Here is an 8,799-nt window from a genome sequence, read left to right on the forward strand (position 1 = left end):
CCAGGCTTGTGTCTTGCTAGCTCCCGCACCTCCTCCTCGATGCGAGAGTTTCCCTCAGTGATAGCCGGGAACGGTCAGCTCTCAGCCCGCTGCCTGCTGTGCGCTGACTCGGTGGGGGCGACTACAGAATATACCGATCACTTTTCAATAATGTGTAGTAAATGAAATGACTAGTTAGTTCTGTTGCAAACAGAATGGGCATTTTTATCTAGTGGCCATCCACAATGATATGAATCTACTTGAAGAAACATAATGGCTGAGGCACAGAACTTATTTATTAAACATTTTGCAGTGCAATGGCTCAAAGTTTGTTGGTGTGTGTAAGTGGTGCTGCCGAAGGAGAAAATGCAAAATCACCTTGTTTGGGGCTTTATTGTGTGGACATGGGAACTTGTTTTCTGTCTGTTGAAATGGGGTCAGAATGTACTGAAATTAATGTTTTTAAGGGCTGAATGTCTGTGGCTGTTGTGCTTATTTCTGTGGGGAACCCTGAAAAGTGCCAAACACTCGGTGCTGTATACGTATGGGGCATGCCACCTCGCCAAGGCGTAACTTGGCGGAATGGCATACCTGCCATCCCAATATAGTACCGTGGTGAAGAGGGGATAACCAGAAACACAGGAGCAAAATAGAAAGATAACTCAAATCAAAACCCCACAGTACCCATCTGATGCTTCAAGATTGATGGAACTTTCCCCTGAGAGTAAAACAGTCCCCTGCCAGTCCTTACGCAGAATGCCTTATTGCTACTTTCAAAATGCCAAGAGGCAGATTTTAATCTCTTCACAATCATCCACACCCTATGTCATCTGAGGCTTCAATAATTCTGTTTCTTATGTGGCTGGAAGAGGACATTTTTTGATAATTATTTTCTTTGGGAAAGTGTGTGTTGCTTGAAAATCACTTGTGTGAAGGTAATCTTGAACAAGGCCACCGCAGAGCTTGGCATATGCCCCCGACCATATGTTGTGAACCACATAATGTACCACATTGGACTTGACCACACGAAGGCTGGTTTCACCACCTCATTCAAGATGGTGGCCGTAGCAGCCATATGGAATGAGCGGTGGCGTCACCGATAAAAACCAGCCTTCATGTGGTCAAGTCCAATTCACCATCAAAAAATCAGCCCAATCGACAAAGGAGTTTTCTGTTAAATGAGCGAAAACCAAATAAAAGATGGCGGCCCTGGTGGCCATATTGAATGAGCAGTGGCGTCACCGATCAAAACCAGCCTTCGTGTGGTCAAGTCCAATTCATCACCAAAAAATCAGTCCGACCGACTAAGGCGTTTTCTGCTAAATGAGCGGAAACCAAATTGTTGACGGACGACGGACGGGACCTCGACATAATGCCCCTCCTGCCTCCTATGGAGGCCGGGGGCATAAAAACAAAAATGGCAACCACCATCATCAATGGCAAAATACCTAAGAACATATTGCCTAATAGCTTTGAGATACAGCCTCAGGCAACACTTCAATGCTTTTCATACAAAAGAAACACCTGTGTTGAAAATATTCCTGAGTTTACCAAATTAAAGAGAAACTTATATATAATGCACAATTGCAATCTATAATAATAATGTTTTTCAAACCCAGTAGTATAGCCAAATTAAAATGAAAACAGACTTTAAACTCTCAGAAATATACTGGAAACATATTAAATACTTCCATCTAGTCGCAATTCAGTAATAATAAAAAATAATAACTATGCTGAACAAATGCAGCTGCTAATGCTTTTTATTTTATGACTTTTACCTTTAATCTTCATTAATACAGAAGTTTAGCAAAGTGGACTTGCTATTCACAGGCCACATTTTCCTTAATTTCCCCAGAAACCACCTCCTCTTTCTCTTTTCCTCCATCTTCTTCCTGCTGTCCACAATTCTTCCATTCCCTTCCTGAAGTCCACAGTAAGAGTACAAAACAGACTCACTTATTTCTGGCATGTTCTGCTAGAGCATTTAAGCTTCCCATAAATAATATTGTCTGCAGAGATCCTCAGACATAACTTGATAACACAGCCGCATCCCAGTTGTCTTTGTCTGCCTGTAATTTGCTTAGAGACGGACACAATGAGATCCCTCTTGGCAGTTATCAATAACTCACTTCCTTATTAATTAAACCTCAGGTCCCACACTGCCCCATTCATGATGTGGACAAGAAAACAGCCCTGCCCTTTAGTGCCATGTTCCTTTTTTTAGTTATGCTCAGTCCATTCTGGGTATGCTAAAAGAAATAGAGGTATATTTTACATTTACAAATACAGACATAATCAAGGGGCTTTAGTGCCCTGCTGTTGTGTGTCTAATTAGCCAATCACTTGTAATGCTAGTGTTTTCATTTATTTTAGCTAGCTACAGCACAGACATATGAAAATCCTTTAGAGCTACGGTATGACTGTCAGCATCTATGCCAAATTACTGGTACCACAAATCTACCATATCAAAACGATGTATATGTTCTTTGGCAGTACTTCAAAGGCACTAGCCTGCCTTCAACAGGTGCTTCCAAGTCTCTGGTTCTGCTGTCTATCCTATCTGGATTCAAACTCTGAACCCTGTGCTGAATGGGGAATATTGAGGGACAGAAGGCCCTACATTTCTAGTACAATGTGTTGTGGGTTTGTTGAAACCTTGAAATAGCAGCTTGTCCCCAACAACACTGTATGTGGCCATCAGGACTCTATACTTAGCAGACAGACATGAAAAAAAACACTGAGAGGTTTTGTATCAGTGATGGTCAAGTTTCTTGACTGTTGAGTAGGTACTTTTGGAGTTGTCATGTTGTTGAACTGAAAATTAATGTCCATGGAAATGGAATAAAGCTGTGATATCGTATAATACTGTACCAAACCTCTCTAGAGAGTTTTGTTTTGGGGAACCAAACAGAATGTTTCTGACAGTGGTGAGAAAATGGAAGAGGGATATATCAGTATCATTCTAGGGACCAGAGTGCTCATTAGGGGGGAGAAAGAGCACCCTGGTCTCCAGGATTGCAAACTTATATTCAATCTATTACATTCAACTTCATTTCATGCAGCTCTCTGTAAGACTGTTCTCCTACAGTGAAAACACAAGATTAGAGGTCTTTAAATGATGGTAAGCCTGGGATTTGAATGACATTGTGCACTTCCATGCATGTTAAAACAGAACCATGCCACAAGCTGTGCTACCCTTCAACAGCTAAAAGGCAACTCAATACAAAACATTTTGTGTTGCAGTGGTTATGCCTTGTACCCCACTGAGAAAAACAGCCAACAGGTTTTCTCTATTGGTATCCATAAGACCTTTGAAACAACTCTGTAGTTTTTATTGTCCTGGACGTATCCCTCAACATGGCTTCAAAATAAGTAGACACCACTTGGAATTGTAAATTCAACTGCAACACAGGATGAAAGTCTGAATGCAGGCATTGTAACTTCCCAGTCAACAATCATGATGCTTACGGCTGGACAGCAATGTTTTTTACTCTTCTTTGGCATGTTGTTTGACATAAGCTCTACATAAAAACTGGAAATATATTTAGGAAAATAAAAGCTGAATGAACATTGATATAATTCAACAAAATATTGACTGTCAAATGTCCAGCGTGGGTATGTCCCAATGTCACTCCATAATAGTGTTCAGCATTATATTAAAAGAACAAGTTTTTTTTTTTCCAAATACAGACTCCGGAGATATGTGGTCAAAACAACCTAGATATGCTAAAGCACATGGAGATCAGAAATTGTGTTACCCAAACGGGAATGACATGGGGACAGTTTGGGTGTGAACAGAGGAGCAAGAGGGTAGTAAAGATAGTATCTTCTGCTGTATGCAACCTGTTCAGCAGTGCATTACTCCAAATTGTATTAGAAGAAGCTATGGACAAAGCCACAGTGAGTTGATTTAGGTTAAAAGAGCTGAGCTTTGGGGCTGCTGGGTGGCTAATTCGGTTAAGGAGCCATGCTGCTAGACCGTGTCAGTTCCGGTGCAAGTACACTTGATCTTCCTGGACTTCCTGTTAACATCACTGCCCATCAGCTGGACCCTCCTGAGTGTGTACTGAACACTGCATCTGGAAACTCAAGCTTCTTTGCAATTTCTCACAAGGAATAACATTACCACAATGTTTACTTGGCCCTGCACATCTAAGCCTAATGCCTTCTTCTCTGCCCCATTTCTTGCAGCTTTAGTGCCAGTGGTACTAGGCTACCTGTGGTTTAAAAAACTTAAGGTAGATATGATCTTAGTCAATTTATCTACTTCTCTACCTCCCTCCCACCCTCCATTTGGAAAATGATTGCTGTAGGTAGACTCAGTCAGTCTGTGTCAACCGAATGGAAATGACTTTCTTTAAAAAAGTGCGTGCAGCATTCTCAATCTTTGTCACACACCAACCTATGTGAAGATTCCCCCTCCCCCCCCACCATACTGTGGAACTCCTATGGGCCTAACTCGAGTTCTCACAACTCTGTAGAACACTAATTCAAAGGCCTGCAGAATGCCTAAGATCGCTGTTGTCCCCGACTTATCTAAAAGCACAGATAAAGTCACTGTAGCAGTAACCAGGCTCTGGTGACTTAGCTCGCCTGCTGCGACTAAGACTATCCCATCCCGCGTGGAAACCAGCGCATGCCTGGTGCTGCGACGACTAACCACGATGAGCTCCAGGAAGAACATTTCCGATGACCGACCGGGGGGAAGAACATCACCACCTTTGCTACAGAACAAGGACTCGGCATACGCGCCTCACATCTGGAAGCCTCCCCAATTTCACAACGCCAAGACTGTTCTATCCAGGACTCCACAGCGACCACCGGAGGCTGCTACCTGCGTGAATGGACGAACCGTAAGACTGAGCAAACTTTCCAGGCAATAGCAGTTTAGCTTAGTCTGTACTGGGTTTAATGTGATATTATGTGTTTCCATTTTGTCTTTTAAAATAATTTGCGCTGGCGATAGAATTGATAGAACACAACCACACACGTGGTCGCTCTCTATCTTTCTCCCTGATTAACTTTCCACCTTAACAACACCACACTTATAGTATAGTCTGTAGTGGAAGAATAGCTAGCTTGGTTGCATGTATCGCTCAAGAGCTGAAGTTACACTTTACTCTACGGCACTACTGGGAGCAATACTCCTTCGTGAGCTAAGTTATTCAGCAATGCCGGTTACACTGCAACCCACACATATGCGACCAACCCGCCGTTTGCCCTTCCCCCTTTCATCCACAGACAAAGGGACAGGTCCGCACAAGCAACCGCACACATGGACACTTACCTTCCTGTATTTAGCAGTTTCCCCATTCAGATTAGTTGTGTATGTTTGTTTAATACATAATTGTATTAAACCTGTGTCTGTTTTGATGTTGCTAGAACGTGGGAATCTGAATGAAAATAGCCTATCCAGAACTATATCTTTGATTAAATTATTTGATCCTTAATATTAGTAATTTTGATTACTAATTGAAGGTCAAAATTTATGGTTGAATAATCTATATAACTATAATTTTATGATACTGTAAACACCTCACAGCTAGACCAATGAGGGTTTGTAGCTGGAGGGGAAGGCACCGCGTGTTCTCCCTTGGCTGGTGTGATTCAAAACCGGAGATGTTAGTTATTTTTCCTCTGTTCGGAAGAACAGGGCACAATTATAATTAAGAATGCACTGGTTCCGTTGCCATGGGTTAGATATGAAGGCGCTGCTTCATATCCCGCTTAAAACTGGCCTGTAACGGATCAGTAGCATTCAGGTTACTCTCCGTTCGCAAACGGGGCTATGCTGTCATCAGAGATATATCCGATCTGTCGCCGGACTGTCAATATCCCAATGGGAGCATCAGAATATTCACAAATGCGCGGAACAACACATCAAATATATCCATGACCACAGCAAGAAAGCATAACAGTTAATAGGTTTTACCCTCGTGATAATCTGACTCCATATTAATTAATAAGTTATGTTCCAAATTAGAATTTAGGCTTGATTTAGAATGGAACTCAGTTCGTCTGAAGTTCTACACCGAGGGTCAACGCAGTTTCACCCGGTACGCACCGCGGATACGCCCGTAACGACAATTTAACTAGCTGTTTGCAGACGACACAGCGGTTGTGAGATTTCCCTCATGGGGAGTATAACCTAATTAGGGTTCAGGGACTCCGAAAGGGCCAATATTGGTCATCCCAGGATCAACTTGGTTCTGCTGACGGTCCCGCCTTAACTGAAAACTTGGTGATCAAACAAGTCCAACGGGCAGTTCCCTAGTCATAATTGGGGGAAACCGACTTAGAGGGCTGTTACAAGAACGAAACATTGACCAAGACCACACAAATCAAGTCATTAACAGTTTTAATGTCAGGTAGGTTGTACACTTAAAATAGTCAATTTGTAGTTACAGAATTTAGAAAATAGTCTAACAATCAAAGATAAAGATGAGCATACCTGACAGCAGTCTACACACAGAAAGAGTCTTGTGTGGGAAGTCTGATTGCAGACTCCCAGAGGGCCCTGTTCCTCTCCTATAAGAACCCAGCGCAGGCAGGTGGATGTCGCCACAAAAGGCTCATAAAACCATAAATTTACTTGGAGGGGGGAAGATTGGAATTTGGTTCAGACAGGATCAGACAGATGGATTTACCAGGAGGAGTGTCCAAAAAATACAGTTGACTTCCAAATTTATTAAAATAGATTTTCTCTAGGTTTGCTGGTTTTAAAACCTAAACCAGAGCATCACTCGCACAGAGACCATAAAAACCATACCAAATATGAATATTTGTTCTCGTGATTGTCATGAAAACTCTGAAAAACATGAAATAACTGTACAATCTTTTACATGAACCAACTGTCAACTCTCAATGTCTTTCCACAGTGTATCAAGATTGCATAGTGTAGTGTATCAATGTATTCGACCCAAATCGGGATTTATTTCCTAACAAAAAGTGTGCGTGAGTAAATTTCTCTCCTTATGAAGGTTGGGAGACAAGTTACCCAGTGACACCAGGTGAGGGCACTGTGACTGTCCCTCAACTGTCCTGAGCAATTTGCCCCATTTCCATCATGTGATTTTATTACTTGCCATCTGAAACCTCCAGGACGTTGGGATAATTTTAGAATTGCTTTCCCATAGAAAAGAGGTGTCACCTGTTAACTGTCGCAAAACCAGATGCCAAGGTCTTACGGGTCACTCTGTCCCGACAATATCAGACTCTGCACCTGGCGAATTGCTTTACGACAGTCAGAGAGGAAATTCCACTCTATGTCTGTTCCCGTGGGCCTTACAGATTCCCCTCTCTGGCCCCGTGGGACAAACAGAACGCTGTCCCAGGGGTCACTGAAAATGCCCAACTTTGATAGCAGTCCAGGTCCGGTGTTTATGGTCTCAAGCCCGGCCTCGCTGGCAACTGGAGGGGGCTGAGAACCAATGCAGCATGAGTGGAGGTGCGCAGAGAGTGTATCAGGTGTCGAAAATAACAGCATTGAACCAGGGTGATGGTAAAGATGACTGCGCTAGCGATGACGCACCCTCGGAACACCCAATCCCACCAGGTGTACGCGTCCTGGGCGGACCGGGTAGAGGAGCTGGCCAGGATCTCCGCTGTTCTTTTGGCCAGATTCACCTCCACCTGAGCCTGGTTGATGTGGTAATTGGTGTCACGGATGATCTGTTCTACCAAACTCATTAGGTCAGTCAGGGCCCGCGTTCCTTGTTCGTAGAATGTGTCCTCCCACTACGGGGAGACGTCTACCTCCAGTGGAACTCGGCCTAGAATGTTGATCTGACTCATGGCCAAATCTTCCGTCACTTCCAAGCAGAAAGTGTGGTTTGCTGGACAGGTCAGCCCTCCATACGAGAAAGAGTTCATCTCGCTGATGACGCACCATTGTGTGTGGGAAACCTGGATAGCGTCAGCGTGGCCATGCAAAGACTGCACACTAATGAATTTGGTATCATTGGGAGAAAAAGGTTGTAAGGTGTTACAGGTACAGATGATATAGCTGGAGCTTTCATGACAACACATGCGAGTGGTGAATATGGTCTCTGTGCCCCTCATAGTGATATACCCGGTAAGGTGATCTAATTTTAGAACCTGATTCTTCACTACTACGCCGATAGAGCGTATGGTAGTGGAATTTGGGTACACCTGTTCTGGGTGAATTAAAGGAAAAGAAACAAAGAACCCAATACATTTTGTGTGGATGGTTATTGAAAATGATAGTATAAAAATAAAGAACAAAAAATAAAGAAAAACACCAAAATCATAAATTAAGACATATAAGGCAAGTAGTGTTCAGAAACATACAATGCCTACATACATACATTTATTAAAAAGTTGAAAATTACTGGAATGGTAATTACTGTAAAATAGTTTAATTGAAGCAGACTGAAGAAATGTTGTCTAATACTATGTGTTAATTCCACACAGCTCCTGGTCCAGGCCATGATACTGTCACGTCTGGACTACTGCAACTCCCTCCTGGCTGGCCTCCCAGCATCAGCCACCAGACCCCTTCAGCTCATCCAGAATGCAGCAGCACGTCTGGTTTACAACCTCCCTCGTGACTCCCACGTCACTCCCCTCCTCATCTCCTCCACTGGCTACAGTGCAGCTCGCATCCGGTTTAAGACACTGGTGCTTGCTTTCCAAGCAGTCAAGGGGTCAGCTCCTGGTTATCTGCAGAAGATGATCAGACCCTACAAGCCGGCCAGATCGCTCCGATCGGCTACTACAGGGCGGCTGATTCCTCCCCCTACACGAGCAGCAACAAGGTCTCGACTCTTTGCAGTTCTGGCCCCACGATGGTGGAACGAT

At 43.4% G+C, this 8,799-nt stretch overlaps 1 pseudogene; it reads right to left on the reverse strand.

Moving 5' to 3' along the window:
- Positions 1 to 5,554: 5,554 nt before the first annotated feature.
- On the reverse strand, positions 5,555 to 8,274 carry LOC135256010 (uncharacterized; annotated as a pseudogene).
- Between the last annotated feature and the right edge of the window lie 525 nt (positions 8,275 to 8,799).

This window comes from Anguilla rostrata, chromosome 5 (genome assembly GCF_018555375.3).
Source record: "Anguilla rostrata isolate EN2019 chromosome 5, ASM1855537v3, whole genome shotgun sequence".
NCBI classification, from domain to species: domain Eukaryota; kingdom Metazoa; phylum Chordata; class Actinopteri; order Anguilliformes; family Anguillidae; genus Anguilla; species Anguilla rostrata.